We start from the raw sequence: 22,433 nt of genomic DNA, 5'->3' as shown, positions 1-22,433 counted from the left end.
CTGGCTATTGACAAATGTGTGCCCATATGTGAAGGTCGTGTCTGAGATTCTGCATGCTGAACCTATACTCATATCCTTCCCATTTAGTAAATGTTGATTTATTCTGCTGTAAAAGTATGAAGAATTTGTTTGCTCATCTAAGGGCTGAAAATTTTAAGAAAACACAGTAATTGCAGTCAGCCTGGAAACACCACGATACAAACTTTCGGATATCATTTTAGCATTTATAAAACAAGTTTCCAGTTTACTAGTGCAAATAGTTGTAACCTCTCTGAGTTTACAGCTTTTAGTAGAGTTTAGATCATAGCTCTGCTATTTTGTACCAAGTACTGAGGTAAATGTAAAAGTGATAATTTCTTCCCAAATGCCAAAGAAAATTAGATTTAGTTTGAGTTCTGAACAGAGCTTTGGGTTGATTTGACATAAACCATGTTAGTTTAAGTCGCCTAAACAGCAGGTCCTTTCTTGTCCCTCTCCTTTAGACTGGAGTGCTTTTGGATCTCCTCATGCCAACAGATCAATCAGGAGGACCTGGGGTGCTGGCAGCCTTAGCAGGGGACTGGGCAGGCTGTTGTAATCTTTTTAACAAGCATGGCTGCAACTACAAGAGAATGCACGCAAAAGAACACAGCCTAAAGGCTGCAGGATTTAAGTATCTGAATACATAGGTAGGTGGCAGCATCACTATATGTCTAATTGGCCTCTTCAGATGACTAAATAAGTTCCAGAAAGTAGGTCTCAAGTTGCTCTTGACATCCACAGGTAAAGTGCATCTTAATTCTGCAGGCAAGCAGTTATACTTGCTGGGAGGTGTCTGTGAGCTCAGCCAGAGACCGATGCTACAGCAATGAGATTGGCTAAGGATAACCCAAGAGGGAGCCCAGGACTCCCTCTCTTTTTTGCCTCTTGGTACAGAAGAAAACTCAAAATAATACTTCTTCCCCAATGCAGCAGCCCACAGCCTTCCCCTCTGCCCAGCCAGACACACCTTTTCTCTTAAATCTCTGCTGAAACCATCAGATAGACCTCAAATCTTTACTAACTGATTCACGCATGAATTGTTCCTCAGTAGGGATATCCTGATCCTTTATACAGTTTTGGGGGGCTTCCCATGCCCTTTCCTTTCTGGCTTCCCCAGAATCCCTGTCAGCAGTGCTCTGTAGTTTCATACTTCTTTGTGAAGACCTTTGCAGAGTTTGGAGGGTCACACACAATGATGAGACTAATATGAGCCCCAGGTCTGCAGAATCAGCATTACCACACTCATGAGAAAGGTACCAAAGTGTCCTGACATAACACCTTGCACACCTCCCATCTCCACTTCCCTCCAGGCTGCACAGTGGCTTGTTGTAGAGCTAATGTGAGCAGACAAAATGAGGTGTGTTATAGCAGCCGCCTCCTGGCTTCATTGAGGGCTCAGACACCAGAAACCAGAAGCCAGTTCTGCCATCATTCTTCGCAATTTTCTGCATTGACCTCAGCGGGATTCTTCTGTTTCAGCCAGTGCTGAGTGCTTCCCCACCAGGAGCTCCTGAGGGTCTAACCAGCAACTGGAAAAGAGATTGAGAGTCTGCTAGCACAGGATGCAAAGCAAAGAATTACACCCTCAACAGTGATAACAGTGATGTGAGAAAAAAAAAAACACAACTTTTTTTGGGCTCTCATCCTGCAATGAGCTCAAGGTTGATCTTGTGAAGAGCATGTCTCTACAAACCTTCCTCTGACAACAAGACACAAGAACTCCTTGTTAAAATCACTTGCCTGCTCTCAGCAGGGTAATTCTTTCTTTCCTTCTGTTTTCCCAGAAAGGAACTCAGAAAGGAGTGACCTTGCTTAGAAGACAGATACCCAGCTGTCTGCAGTGAAACAGGGCTGCAGAGTAGGTGAGAATGGCCTGAAGCAATCTTCGTGACTTCAGCTTCCATTTCTGTTCAGGGAGGGGGTAAAGCCTCTTTTCATATTATTGCAATGAGATCAGTGAGTATGCAAGGTGTTTATTAACAGCCACCTTAAACAATTTTGACATTTTTTTCTTTATAAGGCAACAATACTGAAACCTCCTTAGTCTAATATTTCTCATGAGTATAAAAATTAGCTAAAAGTGTGCATCCATGTTCTCTCTGCTGGCAGGTGGAATAACAGGTTGTGAGTGTAGCTGAGAGGGTGATGCCTGAGTCCCGCGCAAACCAAATCTTCTGTGGAAATTAGCTCAAGTTATTATGCATGAAATGTTTGTGTGCTGTCCTCTGGGAAAAAAAAGCAAACCCCATTTCAGGGAGAACAGGACAGTAAGGTGATGATAGGATGGCCCCAGCAAAGATGCTAGTGCCCAGGGAGGCTGGGAGTGGGTGGAAAACCCAGCTGGGAAATGAGCCTTTGGACCAGACCTCAGCTATCCTAAGTTTGCCTAAAGAAGATCTGGCCCTTTGATGATGTGTGTAAATTCAGTAACTGGCAGCTTATTTGAGGATTGAAATGATTTCTTGGTTCCAGTGAAGGGGCTGATTACACAGTATTTCATGTTTTCAAAACAATTACCCATCCTCTTTGCACTCTAGCAGCACAATTTGTAACGTACGTTGTGTTGTTTACAGCTCATCGCTCAAAAGAGAGCAAGACCCTGAGGGATGGAAGTAAAGGTGAGAGGAAAGAGGAGAACAATATAAATCATTCTAAGTGTCTTCTTATTCCCAGTATCTAGAAAGCTAATCCTGAACTACTTGAGGTAGGGTTCCCAAGGAGCCAGGAGTTTTGCTTCAGCAAAGACAGCACAACTTAGATCTTTGGTTTTGTGTAAATAAATATATGAGGGAACTTCCAGGATCAGCAGTAGAAAGCACTGAGGAGCTGAGCAGTTTTCTCTGTTAGGAAGATAATATCTAAATGGTCTAATTATAGCTACAGTTCAACATACAAGGGAAATCCCCACCATTACTTGTTAGTAGCTGCTGCTGCAAAGTTTCAGGGTCTGAACCATGACCTGCTTGCTAATTTGTGTTTACTACAAGCCTGTCAAGCTTCAAACTTTTCTGTTGGTGAAAAAAAATCCTCCGTTGCTGACCCATCCCCTCTTTGTCTCATATTGAAAAAAATCTGCATTAGGAGCAGACATTGCAGCTCCGACTGAAGCTAGACATTTCCCTGAGCACACACCGGTGGCCTCGGTAAATAAAAATCACAAAAATACCAGTGATTTTGATCATCCAGTTGACACACAGAAAGCCTTGTGAGCTTCCTGGGGCACACAAGCCTGTAGACCATGTATATGGCAACCCATTCAAGGCCTCTGTTCAACTTCTCATGCTGGTTTTGTCTGAAAGGTTATTTCTCTTCGTTTTGTTACTGCTCCCGTTGTTCTGAGGGTACCGTAACACTGGAGTTTGAGTGAGCACTGCAGGACCAAGATGTGGCCCTCACGTGCTATATGTGTATAGGAAGTATGGGACATATCACGAATAATTAAAGCAGATTTTACTGCTGTCCTGAAGTCACATGGGATGGATTCCTGGTTAACTAGGTCTGCAGAAATAGCTCTGATGCAAACTAGGATTTCTGTTTGAAAATCCATTCTAGTATTCTAAAGAAGCAGTCATTCAAACAAGACTTGTTACAAAAGAACTAACCACTTGGCAGGGTTAGCTAAGAAAGCAAACTTCATTTTTTGTCACAAGTACAAACCCTTACCAAGAGCTTTAAATTAAGTGAATTGATTCCTTCCCCCCACCTGAAAACTTTTCATGGACTGTGTTACAAAACTGGGGAAAGAAATAAATGACAGACCCCCAAAAGATTTAGGAGATTAATTATGAATACAGCTCAGGTTCTTAAGTCTGAGATTTTGATCTAAACTCTTCCACCCTGCAGCCATCATGTCCTGCAAATACAGCAATTCTCTGTTCAGTTGTCACGAGAAATACCCTCTTATTCCACCTGAAGCACTTACCTAGGTGAAGTCTGAGGATTTGGGATTAAGATTTCTAGATGATTCTGAGTTTGGTTAGGGCAGTCACTTGCTGCACATATGACTGTCATTTATGCAGTGCATATTCAGTAAGCCAGTGTGTTAGAGATGCTCTGGAAGTGCTGCTCAAGGCATGTACATGCATGTCTCCCAGCAGCAATGTCCAAAAGCTTCCTAAATATTTGCCTTCATTTGGGCTGCTTAATGCCTACTTTCTGCCTGAGCTCCAGCAAACCCAGAAAGGAAGCAGAGTGGCATGGATATCTCACAAAATAAAATATACCTGATTTTCAAACACATTACCAATGGCAGCCTTCCCCAGCAGTCCAGGGATTAGCACGCTTGACCCCAAACTAGTCCTCAGTCCACAGGAACATGAATTTTCAAGAAGACATCTCCTGCAAGAGCTATGCTACCATGCACCAGAGGATGCCAGGTGCCTGCAGACAGAAAAAGAGCAGGTAGGAGCTGGATTCTGCAGCCTAATCACTAGGGTATTTAATGGGGAGGGAAATCCCTTGATCTGGTCTCTGCTCCTGTGTATTACTCCTACTCTAGCCCTTATGTATTTTCCAGTAAATTTTCAGTGGATAAGAATCAGACATAATCCCAGGGCTGGGAGGAAGTGCATAGGATTAATCTGTCAGTACCCCAGAGCAACATTTCAGTTCTCTTTGATGGTTGAGTGCATGTTTTGTCTTGACACAGCTGTTTTAGAGGTGCATGTCCAGAAAAGCTTACAGAGGATGGTGATAGAAAAATTTCTGGAAGTGCAATACATTTAACCCTGCCATGAAGAAATCCTAGGCATCCTCTCCAGGAGGTGCTCACGTTAGGGACTGATATTCTACCTGTTAGAAGATGCAGCGGTGGCAGGTCTGAGTGCAAATCCTGAGCTGGAGGAGGGGTGTCACATCCCTGTGAGCACACCCAGCAGATCAGCCTCCCAGCCCAGATGCTGGGGCTTGGCAGGACTTCAGGCAGGCGCCTGGGGTTGCTCAGCTGCCTGTCAGGGCCTGGGATCTCCGCGTCCTGGCCGGGGCAGAAATGTAGATCACTGAGTAATTCAGCTGGGAGATATTGGGGGTGGTGGCAGTGGTTCAGGGCTGTAGTTCAAGATCCTGCTGCCTAAATTCTGCAGATATCTTGGCCTGCTGTCTCAATTCTGGCATAAAGATTCTACCATAGCTCTCATCAATAGCATAGGTTACGTATAATATTTATTGTACTAATTGTTATATGTCTTTTCAAAGTGCTTGTCCTTCTAATTATTCACTTCTATAGGTGATTATGCTATTTATATTTATCAAATGTTTTGTCTAGGCACACATACACATAATAATGTACCAGCATGTATACACACACGCATGTATATATTTGCATGTACATTAGTACAAACACATATGCACGTACTCATGTACATGAATGGCTGGGAGTTACTGATTTAGGCTGAAACTTTCATTATTCACCAGTGGCTGATTAGTGCAGAGTGAGTGCTGGGGGTCGCCTCAGCTGGAGACTCATCTTTCTGACAACAGAAGTCCCCTGCACGCTGCTAAGCATGATTTCCCCGGAAAGCGTCCTGTATTTTTCACCCCAGCAATCAATAACCTATGGCCTGCTCCCATGGAGCATGTAACCGTATTAGGGTTTTGTACTTCAGTTGCATTTGAATCTCCATTGGATGTAAGGATTGCATGACCCTGTGTAGTATCCAAGCAAACACAAAAGCTAACGGTATAAGCCCCACCTGGCCAGATTCAATATTCAATGCATGTGTGAATAATGGCATTATTGTGTCAGGGAGGGTTTACAATGGAAATTCAGAGCAGCTACAGGTGGTTTGAAATCAAACAAAGAAAAGTCCGTTTACTCAGCGAGCTTACTAAAACGTAGTTGTGATTCAGTATCAGCTGATGATCAGTTCCTTTAGATAAGCAGCCATCTGTCACACACCATGTGCCCCCTGCAAATAAGAGTCCCTCCGCAGGCAGCCTGGTTGCCTCAGGGGTCTCCCTGCGTGCCTGCACCACTCTGCTCGGGGCACGCACGGCTGGTGGCTGGGCTGCAGCCCTGGCCCCACTCCGAGGCTCTGCAGAGAAGACCCCACAGCACAGCATGAGGAGCAGGAGAAGGGGGACTCGCTGACCCACTTGTGCCTGTTGCGGAAAAGAAGTGATGCGACTCAGCTGATGCAGGACTCCCTGACGGGCAGGTGTACAACAGACCTAAATGTCAGAACCAGCACTCCCTCTTCACGCCCTTGGCACTTCCTGCACTGTTGGGATGTCACCTGGCTGTGACAGCTTGCTGCAGCAGTGGAGAACCTTCTTCTAGAGGCAGCAGGGCATGTGGGAGCACCTTGGCTTGAAACGAAAGTGATACCATTGTGTGGGGCTGTTGATACAGCAGTGCTGTCCGCGATAAGGAGTGAGGTTGTGCTCTGTGAGGCTCGCACTGGGCTGCATGCCGCCCACCTCTTCTGCACCTTTCCTCCAGCCCTGTCCTTCTTAGAGCCCCCCCATATCCCAGTGACATTCCCTCCAGACATTGTAACAGTATTTCTGTCCTTGGTGGTCACAGTCCTTTCCGAGCATTCCTGTCCTGAGGAATCTGAATGCTATGGACTGCTTTCCTCTGTTCAGCTTTGACAGACAATTATATGTTTATTTCATGATGAAAAATGTGTTTGTTACTCATTTCACCGATTAAATAATTCAAGACTAAGCAGAATGTCTCTGCAGCAGCTGATAATATACTCTGGATTGCTTAACCATATCTCACTTTCAACTGATGGATTATAGTCAACCTTTTTACCTGCTTGTTATGGGGCATTTTAGGACCACAGGAGGAAGGAACAGCCCAGCCTCCAAACACAGCAGGTAGCCCCAGCACTTGCGACCCACCAAATCTGCCCACAGTGAGCTGCTTTTGGCAGAGCTGGGCACAGAGTTGCCACCCGAGTGCAGCAGGACTGCTTAGGGGATCATGAGCAAAGGCTCCAAAGGCAGTCAGTGTGTTGAACCTGCTACAGGTGGATTAGTACATCATGGCTGAATTCTGCTTATCTGCTGTGAGATGACAGTTCTAACAAAACATCTTCCCCCTAGGCTGCCTGTGGCTAGTAGCTGCTCCAGGCAGACACAAGATCTGCCAAAGACTTTTACTATGGTTCTGGCCTTCTATTTTGTGATCCCATCAGTTCATTGGGGATCCTTCAGGAGCAGCAATCCCAATAATAATGAGTGCAAATCCAAAAGAGCCTTTCATCAGGGCACAAATCCTGAAACAGGTCATCTCTGTTCAGAAGGACTGGCTGCACACTGGTGAGTGCCTCAGCCCGTGCACAGCACTGTACTTTGCTCCTGTTACTACATACGTGGTGCAGAACAGAAGCCTAAAACCTGAATCAGATGCAGGGAGGTAACAGAGCCAGATTTCAGTCCTGTATGAACTGGTCGAGATAAAAAGAGTCAGTATCTGTACTGGGAATTTCCACTGCTAGAGTCACTCTGCTTCTCTGTATTTGAAATTGGCCCTGATACAGTTGCAGTGGACTGAAGAGAGACAAACCTCCTGCATAGGGAAGAGGAAGGAAGGCCTACTTGCCAGGGCATTAGGTCTGGAGAGTCACTGTGTGACCTTGGACAAGTCAGACATCAAAGTTTCTGTTCCCCATAAGTTAATGGGTAAATAGGACTGCCCTACCTTCCAGGGGAGTTGATGGGATAAACACTTTAAAGATGGCAAAGTGTAGTAAGACAGTGCGGGCAGCAGCATGCTGGCGAAAAGCCTGAAATCCAGTTGCCACACAAGTCTTGAGCGCATCACAGCATTCAGCTCTCCCACAGTGCTTAACTCTCATCCTTTCTTGCACAGTAGGTCTCATGAGCTACCAAACATCGCTCACCTTAACTTTCAGAATACTTCTGGAAGTTAGTTATTAGTCCCACTGTGTAGTGAAGATAATAGGGGGGCAGTGACTTTCAGAAGAAAGCAGGCACAGATCCAGCTTTCCTGACTCCCAGTGCTTCCCTTAAACTCCAGAACTGCCTTTCCTCAGCTTCAAACTTCTTTTTTTTCTTAGTCATTCTGAGGAGAGGGGAAACACAGAATCACAGAATCACAGATTCTGAGGAGAGGGGAAACAGCCTGCATAGAAAGGTCAGGCTCAGATATTTTGTGAAGGACAGTACAGCTTTTCACCTTTAGGACTTTACTGCAGAGCTATCTCAAGCTCAAATCTAGATGTTGTCCTTAACTCCAAGGTTTCCACACTTGAGCTCCCTCACCAAGTGTGGCAGTACCTTCAGAGCTGTCTGGCAGGTTCAGAGACGCCAAGTTGTTGCTTGTGTTTGCATGTATCCTACGTATATGGAAGATGAAGGCTTAAAAACTAAAACCCTTATTGCCCCATGCTGTCTTCCAATTTCTTTTGCATGTGCAAAAAAAGCAGGCATATTTCTCCACCATGTGTCTCATAAAAATATAACAGAATGGCTTAGTATATTGTAGCAAGAATAACCATGTGCCAAACCCATTGACCTATATAGGAGAAGTAAGTCTGGGGGACCCACAAGCTTTGGAAAGCCGTTATAGAAAATATGGTCCACAGAGAGTCCATACACAGGCACAGAAATGCACAATCAGAGGATTGGTGAGGTTGGAAGGCAGCTCTGGAGATTGTCTAATGTAACAACCTGCTCAGAGCAGTGCCACCTAGAGTAGGTTGCCCAGGGCTGTGGCTGTTTGGGATTTCGAATATCTCCAAGAATGGAGACTCCACAGCATCTCTAGGCAATCTGTGCCAGTGCTTGACCACCCTCACAATAAAATAAAAAAAAATTACTATGTTTAAAATTTTCATTTTAAACTTTCATGCTAGAGCAAAACTAAGAACACTTGAGCTACTTTTTCAGTGAAGCCCAGTCTTAAATTAAATGTCATGATATGATAGTGGGAAAAATAGTTTTGATATCTGACAACTGCTCAGGGAATACAAAGTGAATGGGTTGTTTGGCTTAACTTGGTCTCCAGTGGATAACTGACAAGGTAGGATGACAATCCATGGACTGGATGGGCAGGAAAATTAGATTATAACTGCATCCTAGACTCAGGCCCCTCAGAGAGGATGGCAATGGAATGGTGAAGGGAACAGCATTGCATTCTTGGTACCCACCTGGGGAAGGCAGGGCAGTTTCTAACTTGACACTCCTCAGTAGCATCTCTCTCCAGGGCTGCAGTTACACAACCTGTCACAAGGAGAAGAAAAACAAAAGTTTTTTTGTATCTTCTCAGCCATCTGTACTTCCTCTTTTTGGATCAGTGCTGCAAACAAAAATATCAGAAGTATCATGTTGGCAGAATTTTTAGTAAACAGCCAGAGACTCATGTGAACTTGTTCCTCCTTCTCCTCATTGTTGTCCTTGTCCTTGACCCCTGTACAGACAGCAGACATTATCAAACTGTCCAACAGTTTTCTGAGCAGATCCTTTTGAGGTTCCACTATTTCTGCCTTCTGGACAAAATAGCTTGTCTATAATACTGCAGGCCTATTGCTGACCAAGTAGACAACTGCTCCTTAGGTGGAGGGAATAATTTCCCACTCGTGTGCTAAGTGCTTCACCAGGTTAGGATTCCTGGAGTTCCAGGGATTGCCTTGCAGTTCAGTCATGAGCGTCTCAATGCGCAATAGCGGCTAAAGGAAGATGAGGACATTCACAGGGGAATACAGGAAAAAGATATAATAGAAAGTGACGAAAAAGGAATGTTCCCAAAGGTTTCAGAATTATCCAAAAATAGATGCACACATTCCTCAGGACAGTGCAAATGTGGGTGGCAAGATCCTCCTGCTACTGTTTGTGGAGAAATGGGGAGGGAGGTGGAGAATGTATCAGAGAGTGTATTTAATTCAGTTCTCTGGCATGTGTTAAGCAAGGAAATAACTGTAGACTTTTATCTCACACCAGTCCAAGAGTGTTGCTGCTGACGTCTGTGTTCAGTGAATAGTTTGCTCTTTGCTGTCAGCTGAGGTTTCCCCTTTGCTGCACAGAAGGGGAAAGTTCGCTGGTCCGGTGCCTGATGCTTGGGGAATGCTGACAGTTTTGGTCCATGTAACCTCTCTCTTCTCTTTTTCCTAAATCACAACTGAAAGTTGGAGCTGCCACTTGAACGGCTTCTCTGGTTTTATACTAATGTATGTACACTGAGACGTAAAATTCTTGAAGCAGAGGATGGTTGTGCAGGCAGCACTGCTGGAGTATGGGGCAGGGGCCCTTCTCTGCCCCAGCTTTGAGACGGAAACCATTGCTTTCGTGGTCTTCATTTTCTTCGTTACTTTTCCTTCCTGCTCCCCCACAGTTCAGAGTGACACCTAGTGTCAGTGGCTCCGAGTAACAGCTGGGGAGAAATCCAATTTCTGCCGCTGTATGTGCCCGGGGTGGCAGCAGAGGTGGTTTTTGTTTGCGGCAATGTGCAGAGCTTCATTTCAAGTCCTTAGGAGAGCTCTCTACGGGGCTTTTTTCGTCTTTGATGCCACAGGCACACGCTTTACATAAAGAAGTGCAATGTTTAAACCCAGAAATGTGGTACCTGGACAGGGCATTTGTCAATACAGAAATTTGTCAAGAGAATTCAAAGGAAGATCTTGGCTTGCAGCTCCTTCTGGTGGACCATTCTGCATAGAAGATCTGCATTCCTATGCCCCACAGAGGAAGTCTATGGAGAACTTTATTTGATTTTAAGGCAAGTCAAACTAGTGCGGGATGGAGTAAAATTTCCTTTCCCGTTTGCTTGTAGTTTTCAAGGTACATCTTTCTGCATCTCATCGGATAAGCTTTCTGGCATGAAATCCATCTGGTTAATTTTGTGGAGGTGGTAGGTATTCATAAACAATGAACTTAGTCCAGGCTAAGTTCATTATTGCTGTTTGCTGTATTTTTTTTTCATGTTTCCTTGTTTAATTGTTTTGAATAAAACAAAACAAAACCATAAAGTAATTACCAAGTATTTCCCCACATTTCACAAGCTTCCTTCTTGAGTCACTGTTTGTGTGCCCTCCCTGGGAACTTGGTTCTGATCTCCTCTGCTTTCTTACTGACATGTTTTTTTTTTATTTTTTTTATTTTTATTTTTTTTTTTTTTTAAATCTGCAGGATAATTTAACCAAGGTATGTTTCTTGCATCTGGAATCTTAACTTAAAATAAGCTATCACTGAATCTCTTGGGTAAATTCCAAAATTAATGTTCAATTACCTTTATCTATGAGTTCCAGAAATACAAACATTTTTCAGGAAGGGGCTATTTTGTATCGCTATTGAGTTATTCTTCATGTACACTGACTAATTAATGTAGAGCAAAATAAAGATAAAAGCCCTTGTGATATGGGTGGGGGGGGGACAGACTTTATGAACCAACTTTGAACTTTATGAAAGTTCTTTATGAACTTACATCTCATAAAGTCTCAATAGTGCTGTGTGTTATGGCTCTGTCCCTCATTTGTTCTTCTCATGACCATGCTTACAAGAGGTCTTGCAAAGGGCTCTTCAAAGAACAGTTGTGAGTTTATGAGGCTCTCTCTTTTCATGCCACGAGTCTTTCCCCTTGACCCAAGAAAATGTTAAGGGCAGTAGAAAGATCTCAGCTGTCTTTCCTGTACAGGGTCTCTACAAATTTATTGTGAGCAGGGTGAATAGTAATAACCATGTTTATTTGAAAATTATTGACCAAACCTTGTTGAATGAGATGATGGAGGAACTGCTGGCAAGAGCCCACAATTGGCAGACAGGATGTAAACCCTTGGAGGTCCCCTTGGAAAGATGACCCCAGGCAAAGCTGGCTATGATGGCAAACACCAGTTCCTCTCTACAACAGATCCTGTGACCTGATAAGCCCCACCAGCACAGTGCTGCAGGAAGACAGTTATACCAGAGGTGTGTTTTTTTTTTGTTTGTTTGCTTTTTTTTTTTTTTTTTTTTTGTGACAGCATTGGGCCATTTGTTCTCCTCTCTGCACACTCTTCTCAGAGCTTCATTTCTTCCAGTTTCTTTCCTCAGTCTGTTCCTATTGTTGCAGCAACTGTTACCTTCCATATTTTCTTCACGTACAGCCAACACATGGCATATACTCTGCCTCATGCTGTCCTCTGAGTAGGGTCTTCAGTGTCTACCCCGAGTGACCAGTGAACCTCTGGAGGACTTCACCATTTCCTGAGGACTTCTGACCCAACAGTTCACTTTAGAAATGACTGACATGTGTGGTTATGTTTCTGGGCCACAGAGTGTTTCTTGGTTTCTTACATTAGTTTTCTGTCATTAGAACACATTCAGCACTGTGTTATATGAATGCCTTCAAGGGATATTGCCAGCGTCAGGCTAGCCATCAACCACAAGACCACTGCTCATGACTTCTGTCTGTTCACAAAGCTTGACAAGTCTAAATAACTTCAAGTGAAATTCTACAACCTTTTGCATCCCTGGTTTCTCATCCCATATGCAATTTCTCATAGTAAGACACATCTGGGCTTGTACAATGAAAACAATCTAAGAATCTTTATGAACAGCCAAATTTTGTCATCTTACTGTTAACCCCTGTCATCCATACTGGCAATCAATGCAAGGCAAAGCATTGATTCTAGTAATACAGATAGACAAAAATTAAATTGGCATATTTTTCTCCTAATTCTTCTTCTTCATCTTTTTTTTTTTTTTTTGTTAATGTATTATGAGTTGTGAGTTGGTAGAGACAGGGCTTTAGATGACATGATTCGTGACATGCAGGCATAAGATGATTTATATCCTGGTCCCAAGCTCCCTGGCATTGACCTACAAGGCTTTAAGAAATGAGAGTGATATTTGGTCTCAGTGAAGTCAATGAGAGTTTGCTCTTTCCAACTGCATTTTTTTAAATCGATTTAAAACCGATTTTCCAGGCTTACATTTTTCCCCCAAATCACTTTAATGACTTTGTGAGTAGGGGTGGAGGGAGTGGTGGGGTTACTTTAATTTAGTACAGATTTGTGTTCTGCTTAGCTTTTATCAGATTCACTTTGAAATGGTACAGATGAAATATCTTACAATATCTGGGTTTTCTTTCATTAATCATGTTTTACATTCACATAAAAATAGATTTCAAACCAAGTAGTTCATGTTTATGTGCACAGTAAAATTAACTGAGTAGTCACTCTACACATAAATAAAGTATGTGCCTATGACACAAATTGAAAACAAATCCCAAATACTTTGGGTCCTATCTTAGTATCTCTTTTTGGCATGTCTAACTATGAAAGTTTTTAAAAACCTGGTACATTTTCCATATATCTGGTTATATATCTGGTTTCTCTCTACAAGCCTTGCTATCTAAATAGGTATCTGAGGGGTGCCAAGTGGGGGGCACAGGAGCCCACCTGGGAGCCAGGTTATGTCTTGCGCAGTCAGTCTGACTTTCATGCATTTGACCCAAGGACATAGCAAGGAATTCAAATAGCAAGAAAAGTTATTAATGTTTAATAAGAACCATTGAATTAAACAGGTGACCAAAATAGGCAAAGTAATGGGACAAAGGTTGAAATGTTGTTAGATTTCTAACCACTGCCATTTGTTTCTTACAGCACGTGTTGGAGAGGAGGGAAGACTCTGTGAGCCATCAAGTGCCTTCACAATTAACAGTCCACAGTGTGGACAGAAGCAGTTTATTTTGGCTTGGCTGTGAGGAGAAGGGATATGTGTAAAGGATCAGGTGAGTGGGCACCTGAGCCTGAGGTCCTGCCTCTACTTGCCAGTTATCCCTACTGCTACCCCCAGGTCTGGGCATATTGCCTCCTTGCCTCTGGCTTCATACCTAGATGAAAGCCAGCCCTTCAGGTTGCAACTCTACTGCATGCTCTGTGGCTGAAGGATGAGTGAGCTGTGCAGAAACATGGGACTGAGAAGAGGGTATGGAAAAACTGAAGAGTGGCGAGGAGCAGACACTCCAGCTGCCGCTCTGCTGCTCCTGACTGTCTCAGCACTTCTCTGTGCCAGCATGAAGCTGGGCAGGTTCCCTCAAACCAGGGGTGTGCAGCTCTGCGTGGGAATGGAGGATGGAGCAAAAGCAGGCAAAAAGACCCCATCTGCCAAGTGGTCCTTTATTACACAGCCTCCAAGCTGACCAGTGCATGACTGTGTAGTGACATCAGTACAACAGCCATGAGACTGGAGGATTGCCTAGCCAAAAACGTGGGCCCCAGCTTAGTCTGAACTTGCTGCACAGATACATTTTTAGTGTCACTGTGGATAAACATAGAGTGATACATATGGGAAGAAAAAGCAGTCTTGCCTCATGCAGAAAACAGTGGGCTCACCACTGTCATGAAGGAACACAGTCATGGGTTGTAATAAAAGAAACTACCTCAAGGATCAGCAGAGGTGAAAGCTCCTCTCATCTTAGGGATTTGTAGCAAAATAGAAGGGAACAAATTAGAAATCTTCATGCTGCCCCCTAACACCTTGTGGTGTGCCCACATCCTTGAGCAGTTCTGCTCTTCCCAACTTGGAAAAGACCTGCTGAGCTGGAAGATGTTCAGAGAAGGATAATAAAAGTGATCCATGGCATGGGACAGCTTACTTACAAGCAAAAATTTATTAAGCCAGATCTTTTAAGCTGCTTGAATTCTTTAGCTCAAGAGAGGACTGATTGAAGACATCTATGACAGCAATCTGTAAACTCATGTATGTCCTGGAAGGGGTGGTTATTCGCTGTCTCTTCCTATACAAAGCAAAGAGACTGTCTAGGGAAAAGTTCAGAATAACCAATAGCAATCAGTTCTTCCCATCAGGCGTAGTGAAAGCCCGGAACTACTCGCCAACAGATGTTGTGGGTGTTAAGAGTTTACATAGGCTCAAGTGGTGATTGAACAAGTTTGCAGAAGGGAAATCCATCCTGCTTTATTAAACACAAAACAACAAGAAATTCCTGAGTCTCAAGCCATTAGAGTTTGGGAGAATACTCTTGGGAAAAAACATTATATGCTAGCTCTGTTCCTACTTTCTTCACTAGGCATTTGCTTTTATCCAGTGTCAGAGGCAGGAAATTGGGCTAGATGGACCTTTTGACCAACTGGTACTCTCGGGCTTGGTACAGTCATCATCAGCATGCTAGTCTATAAATATTTGCTAGGAATAGGAACATTCATTGTAGAAAACTCCACCATCCTTTAAAAAACAGAATGCTCTGTGAAATTGACGTGGATGGTCTCTGTGGTGTTCACCATTCCACATCAGGAGGGCAGAGCACATGCAAGTGTTTAACCTAAGTGGATTTTTGACAGGTGGACTGCAGACTTGACAGTGGGTATTGAAACAACGGACAATTATTCCTTTGAACACTTAGGTCTTTGTTTAATTGGTTCCTTTTAGCATACGATGGTGGAGGTGTGGGTGGGCATGACCACGGTACCCAAATTTACATCTTTTCAGTAGAATTTTGTTTGATAAACACCCTGACTTATCTGAGACACTGCATTAAGTGTATATATATATATATATATCATAAAGAGAATAAAATATGTCATGGGAGGATATCTGTCAGGTCCAAGTGAACCATCTTCCCTTAGAAAGGTTTTCTGCCATTAGACACACAGTCAACACATTTGGTCAATTTGAATGAGTACAGACCCAAATGAGTTCCGACTAATCCTTTCCAAGGGAGTGTTTTTCACCTGCCCTGGAAAATTCCATTGGAAATCATGGGAATTAATAGGCCTTGTAGCAAAAACCTTGTTCTCTCTGTGAATCTCACTGGCCACTCTGTAGCTAGATACCCCTAGCTCCTAAAAATGGAGAGGAAAAAGATATAGTAGGTCTTCCCAGTGTGGGTTGTCCAGAAGATGGCTGCATCTGTCCCATGCTGATACCAATGATGATACCAATTTCTGCCCATTGCCACCATTTCTCTTTTACGCTTTCAAGCTTTTCAAAGGTAGTGTTAAGCATATGCATCCATAGAACATAATATTTCAGTCTAGTCAGTGGAAGGTTGAGCATATGCACAATTGTTTTTCTTGATATAGATTTGAAGGCTTTTATTCTGGTTTTGTGTATGGATGATAGCTCATCCAGCTTTGTCACAAATTGGGAGCAGAAATTTACTTTCCTTCACTTGTAGTAAACCTAACCTATGTGAAAGTGCTGAATACTAATAAATGGAGAAGGCTTGTAAGCTTGATCCAACGCTCTTAACCGCTGGCAAAAATTTTATTTCGTAATGGGACTCAGAGGTGAAATTACTCTAATAGGAGGTACAAAGGTAAATTAAAATAGGGATGTTAATTTGGAGTGGGTGTAAAGGGGTGTGACTCTTTTGAAATGGATCAGACTGCCCTCACTTTCACCAAGTCTGGATTTGCTCCCTTCTCCTTCCCCAAGCCTGCAGAAGAACAGGTGCCGCACTCAGCTCGGGCTGCGAGCCTGGGTGTGTGTCCTGAACTGTCAGTCCTGCCCTTACCATTTCTCTTTACCAAAACAAAAACATGCCCAGAGGAATTTAAATCTGCTGCTTTTGCTCTCTTAATAAATATCAACTGCAAACCTGTTTGTCTTGATCTCTCTGTAGGAAGGGAAGGACAGTATATGGACAGGGAAAAGATGATGAGGGGCCACATCCGATGGATATTTGTGATTGTGGAGGTGGGGGAGGGCTGTAGGAAGGGTTACACAAGCTCATTTTTGAAAGCAGGGGAGAAAATGAATATTAAAAATAAATCCAAAACGAAAAATGGCTGCAAAGAAGGATTTGGGCAAAAGCACTTCATGTAGAGAGTCATGCACACATAAGGGATAAATTACTGAGAAAGGGCATGGAAACAAAACATCTTAAATGTATGTTCAAAAGAAAAAGAGGAAGGGGAGAGAAGAAGAGACAAGGGATGTTGCTAAAGAAACATGGTGGGAGAAATGGTGGCATAGGAGCCAGCTGAAAATAGTAGCAAAATAGCTGCCAGGGAAAGGGCAGATGGAGATGGCTGCATTCTGCTTTCTGTTCCTCTTGCTTATCAAATAAATGTCTTGTTACCATGCAGCTTTCCTGTTAAAACACCTCATCTGGGTCTGACATGGATGCATGGTGTGGTGTGCAGGGCATACACATCTGAGGACATGGGGAGCCAGAAGCACAGGGAAATGAGGCTCAGAAAATGGCAAAGAGAAGCGAAACACCCAGTCAGTCACTCAGAGAATCCCTGTGGACTGTAGAGCAGGAGGAAGAAGTAAGAGGAAGGGAGCCAGTACTCTTTGAAAATAGTCCACTTGGCCACCACCCAAGAGCTTCTAGGGGAACTTAAGCTACTTTTAGCATGGGTGGTGCTAGAACAAACCTTATCTGTGCCACAGAAGTTAGCGCTGTGCTGGTTATCTGTACCTACTGGTGAGGACATCTGTGCTCAGGACAACTGCTCTGGTTCATATCTGTTCTGCTCCACATGTTCTTCCATATTTCCAAGTGAGGTCTTCTCCAGGGCTTCAGAAGCAGTGATGAAGTTGGTTTGTCCTTGTCTACACTTGTAGCTGATTCACATTCAGCACTGGTTCAGCTGCTTCTGTTGCTGACACCTGTTGTCAGCAGTCGGAAATTTTATTTTATTTTATTTATTTATTTATTTTTAGGACAAGTCTACATTGCCCTGAAGCTTAGAAAGGCCCTTAAATTAGACTTAATTCTATTCAGATGTAGTTAGCAGTATTTAATTAGCACAGTCCTGAAGCAAAAGTCAATCTATTCCTTGGATCACTGGAGTGCATTCTGGACACTTTCCATATTGCTGCAGGAGTCTGACCTTTATTTTTTTTATCTTTAGCCCAAGAAATGTGCTGGGGCTTTTCAAGCACTTTCAGAGTAAGGGCCACATCTTAATAGACAGATTCCTTTGCAGATGGCTTCCTGCTCGTTTGCAATTGCAAAATTTCACTGAGGCAATTGCCATAATTGCAGACATGGGAATGTGACATTAGGAAAACATTTAATGTATTCTCATCATCTGTTACAGTACTGCTGCAAATGGAAACCATGGGGAGATGCCAGCACTATGGGTAGGACTCATCTTGCTTAGCTTTGACTGACTGGAAGTTCACATCTAGTCTGAACTGGGCATATAGGTGGCTCTCTGTAGACAGTGAAGAGATGCAGGCATGTCCAGAGGGTGATTCATCTCTCCTGAGCTGGTGTCCAAGGGAAAAGGGATGACTTTCCCTCTGGTGATGCTCCATTTATTATTATTATTGTTGTTATTATTATTATTATTGTTATTGTTTTTTTGTGGAGATGAGTAGTTTAGACTAGCAAACCCAATTTAGGCAGCTAAAATTAGTTGGTTTGAGTCCTGCCCTCTGTGACTATTGTGATTTTCACAAACCACCAGAAGCTGCTGAAGAAATGATGAGCCAATGCTAATGGAACTCTAAGAGTTGTTAGCTGACAACCTTTGAGATCTTCCACTTACCAGAAGAGTTCTGCTTATTCCCAGAAAATGATGGAGGAGCTGGCAAGAGGAGACTCTACAGGAATAATAAGAAAGTGGGAGTATCAGCAATAAGGGACAAACCCCAGCCTTAGGATTAAAGGCCTTAGCTGTGTAAACCAAGTAGAGAAGGATGTCCTAGGAGCAATTTGGTTAAACTCTTCTCATTCTCCTTTGCTGCTTTTTTTTTTTTTTTTTTTTAAATCCATTTTCTTACCCATTTTTCTCCCCTGTTTCAAGGGAAATGCTTACACCACATGGCTTGAACATCCTCTTCCTTATCTCCATATTTAAATGGGGGTTCAGAAAAGACTATTGAACTGTTTTATCTTAGAGTCTGTTAGTCCTTCTTCAGTGAAATATTTTCATTTTGCATGGCCTCTTCCTCAATTGTGAAAGCGCAACTGTTTACAGCAGAGCAGTAAAATCATCTGGATTATTACCCCCCAAACCATCTTTTTGTTTGTTTGTTTGTTTTCCTTACTTTTCAGTTTCATTGTAAAGAACACACTTAAAGTTGAGGTGGGAGTGAGTGGCTAAGAGTGGGAACCTCTTCAATTGGCTTTGTGACATGTCCTGAGCAACCTGCTCTAGGTGTCCCTGCTTGAGCAGACGGGTGGATCAGATGACCTCCAGAGGTAACTTCCAACCCCAGTTATCTGTGAGTCTGTCATTGCAGTGAAATTTTTTGTTGTGAGCTGAATTGCTAGTGAAATTGTAATGTCTATGGGGGCCAGGAGGTGGGGGTGGTGGGGCTTTGGAGGCTGGAGACCCAGCCTCCCACGGCTGGGGAGCTGTGTATGTCCATCCTGAGAACCCACCACGCTGCCCACCTCTCCTGGCTTGTGATGACTCTCTTGTGCAATATCTACTGTATCTACTGTATCTACTTACTGCTGCTGTGTTGTGAAAATCTGCAAATAATTGCAAAGTCTGCTGGTTTAATTGGATTGTGGTGTATTTGAACAGATGGGTGAAGTCTTCCAGGCCACTATTTTCCAGAGTGACTTGGCAGGCGCTTGGCTTTAAGGTGCCCAATCTGAGACACCTTAAAAGTGACGGGTTTCCACAGAATTTTTTGAGAGGCCTCCCCAAGCTGAAGTAATCCAAACCACTGACTAATCCCCCAGAAAACCGTTGCCTCAGAGCCCTTGAGTTGGGGGAGCTTTCATAGTAGCTTGATGTAAGCCAAACTAAATTCATAAAAATAATACAAGACATCTTAGCACATCATTTTTTCACCAGAAAATTTCAGCAGGAGGCAGTGTGAATACGTATGTGTGCTGGCACTTATACAGAAAGTATAATGAACAAATAAATATTTGTGTATTAAGAGAGAGAGGAAAAGAAAGGCATTTTATTTCATGTGAGAGTTGGCTGTTATTGTTATTTTTAATAAGGTACAAAATGTTAATGTGAAACAGTGTTCCTGTGTACTCTGGCCCTTTTAGCTAAGTACTTGCTGGGGAAAAGAAAGTATCATACTTGACTTTCTGAAGTATATGCTGTTATCACTTGTTAGAGACTAAAAAGGGAAAGAATCGAATTACTTATTAATTAAACACAAACTCTGTAAAACTGTTCAGAGACAAGCAGCCTCCAGGCCCCAAGCTACAGATGTCTGATCCTTGAATGTACAAAAGAAAACCAGTTTATTAGAATTATCATCAGCTTTTTCTACCAGTAATTTGTAGGGAGACAAGAAAGCTGTAGTAGATGTTGCTGTTCTCACTGGAAGATTCCACTAAATCACCCTTGCAAAAAGAGACAATTTGTAAGAAGAAATAAATGGCTGTTGTAAAATGTTGCTAAGAGTATCCACAGAGGGGGTAGTACCAATCTAAAATCAACTCAATAAAAATCAAAACAGTTTTCACAGGCAGAAGAATGATGTAGCTACATAATTTTACTGAAATTATTATTGGGAACCTGGCCTTGGAAGTCTAAACAATTGCAGTGAAGTTGAGATGTCCTAGTGTCAAAGTCACTTTAGAAAATAGAATATTTGCAGTTATTTGGCTTAATAAAATATTCCCAAATCCTTCTCCAGACCCCATGTCAGAGCTGGAGCCGGCCCTTCACATGAACAGCCAAACCAGACTTCAGTTCCAGGTGAGAGCACTTCTTGCTACTTTGCTCTGTTGATTAGTTCTTTGTCTGAAACATTGTGGTCCTGAAGCCATGTTACTGCTTGACAGTTCGGAGTCTTTCATTTCTAGTAAAATGAGCTCCTGGTACCTGTGGGTAAGGAAGAAGTCTCAAAAGGCAGAAGACAATAAAAAGAACCCTGACATTTACTCTTTTGGAAAACTCATCATTTTTAAAACCCTGAAGCGACCTCGCACCCTCGAAGCCATGTACTCATCAGAGCCTAGCCTCCTCCTCCCCAGCAGGCACCCCAAGAAGGCTTATTGCCAACCATCTTCTAGAGCATTAGACATAGGTTTCAAAGGTGTTTAGACACCTGAATGCCTTTGAGGAGTTGGCCCTGAGTTCTCAGCAGGCTTAGTTTGGCCTGGTGGGTGGCTGACTAGCCTCTTTTGATTGCTGAGTGTTGAGAGTTGTTTATTATTATTATTATTATTATTATTATTATTATTATTATTATTATTATTATTATTTTGTTTCTAACTCTGAGGCTGAGCAAGCCGACCGCAGCAAGAAGTGATGGGAATCTGATGGAAGGGTCTAGCAAGGTCTAATAGTTTGCTCTGAAGACTTGCAAGGAACATGTTAGAAAGGGCCCTCACTGGCCTAAGGAGTCTGTGTGTTTGCAGGTTCCCAGGGCTGTCTTGAAGTCCTGTGGGCTCAAAGAAGCATTCAGGCATCCACAAAGCCAAAAGGGCTTGGATTACTGTTATTGTTATATTTTTGTTCAATGTGGGAGAAGAGCAAGTGAATTCTATGAGGTTGCACATGGTTTGCAAGAACTAGAGGCCACCACAAATAGAAGAACTTACTTTAGGACCTCATTGTGGAGATTTGAGGAGCAGTTACTGAGTGAAATCATAGCTCTTGCTGCTTCTGTGATTTCCCACGTATTTGTTGCAAAGCTGGGGTAAGGGGCAATAGCAGAAAAGAAAATAGTGGATAATGTCTTTCCAGTCAGGCATATTTTGCTTTGCTAGAGCATTCAGGAAGAGAATCCCAATTGTAAGCATGCTCAGGTCCTATATATCTAAGTTAGAAAACACCTTCAGCCCCGTTTTATTTCAATTGGATTTGGAAATCTAGTGTGTGTGCTGAAAATCAGGCTTAAAGAGCTATAGCAGCACAGCATGAAGCCACATAGTTTTCATGGCAAATAAAAGCTGAACCTTCATATTGTGGGTGAAAAAACACTGCTAACTCTGGTTATTTTATCAAGCCTTGAGATATTTGGTGCCTTTGTGGAAGTCACCTCCCCTAAAGCAAGGTGTTTTTGTGAATATGAACCTGAAACAATATCTATGTATTTCTAGCACTTGCAGCTGCGGCAAAAAGCTAGAATACAGGACTCTTCATGGGCTTCAGCATGCAAAGTAAATGAAAGCCTCGCAGTATGATTTGAGCTAGGCTGCTGGTTTTGATGAGGACTGGCTCATGTATTTTGAGTACGATTTCCCATGCTGGGGAGGAGCTGTCTGAATTTCTTGCTTTCCTCAGGGCACTGCAGCAAGAGTAGAGTCAGGGTGGTTGGTCTCATACCTGAACTGTAAATATCTAGAGTGAAGGGGCTGTGTTTCACCCTGGCCTCTTTCATTATCAGCTGTGGTTCATCTTTGCCGTTCAAGAAAACTATTAAATATACGCTACAATATTTGCAATGCTTACTTTGTCCTTTGCAAACTCTTTTGAGTAGTTTTTCTCAAAAACCCTTTCAAACTAGAGATAACAAGGTGACAAACCTTTAAAGTGATGCTTTCAGGTACTTGTTTTTGAACAGAACTCCCAGTTTAGCTGCTAGCAGCCAGAACAAAGGAAGTGACAAGGCAGCTTGTTAGA

General features: G+C 43.0%; 1 long non-coding RNA gene across 1 annotated transcript; it reads left to right on the top strand.

Moving 5' to 3' along the window:
- The first annotated feature begins 4,290 nt into the window (after positions 1-4,290).
- LOC310891387 lies at positions 4,291-20,746 on the top strand. Its single transcript, XR_014577549.1, has 4 exons — positions 4,291-4,422; positions 13,569-13,696; positions 18,941-19,087; positions 20,500-20,746. It is a non-coding gene; the product is annotated as an uncharacterized lncRNA (long non-coding RNA).
- Positions 20,747-22,433: the final 1,687 nt, after the last annotated feature.

This window comes from Anser anser (genome assembly GCF_964211835.1).
Source record: "Anser anser genome assembly, chromosome: 1".
NCBI lineage: Eukaryota > Metazoa > Chordata > Aves > Anseriformes > Anatidae > Anser > Anser anser.
This window is presented reverse-complemented; position numbering and strand designations above follow the sequence as displayed.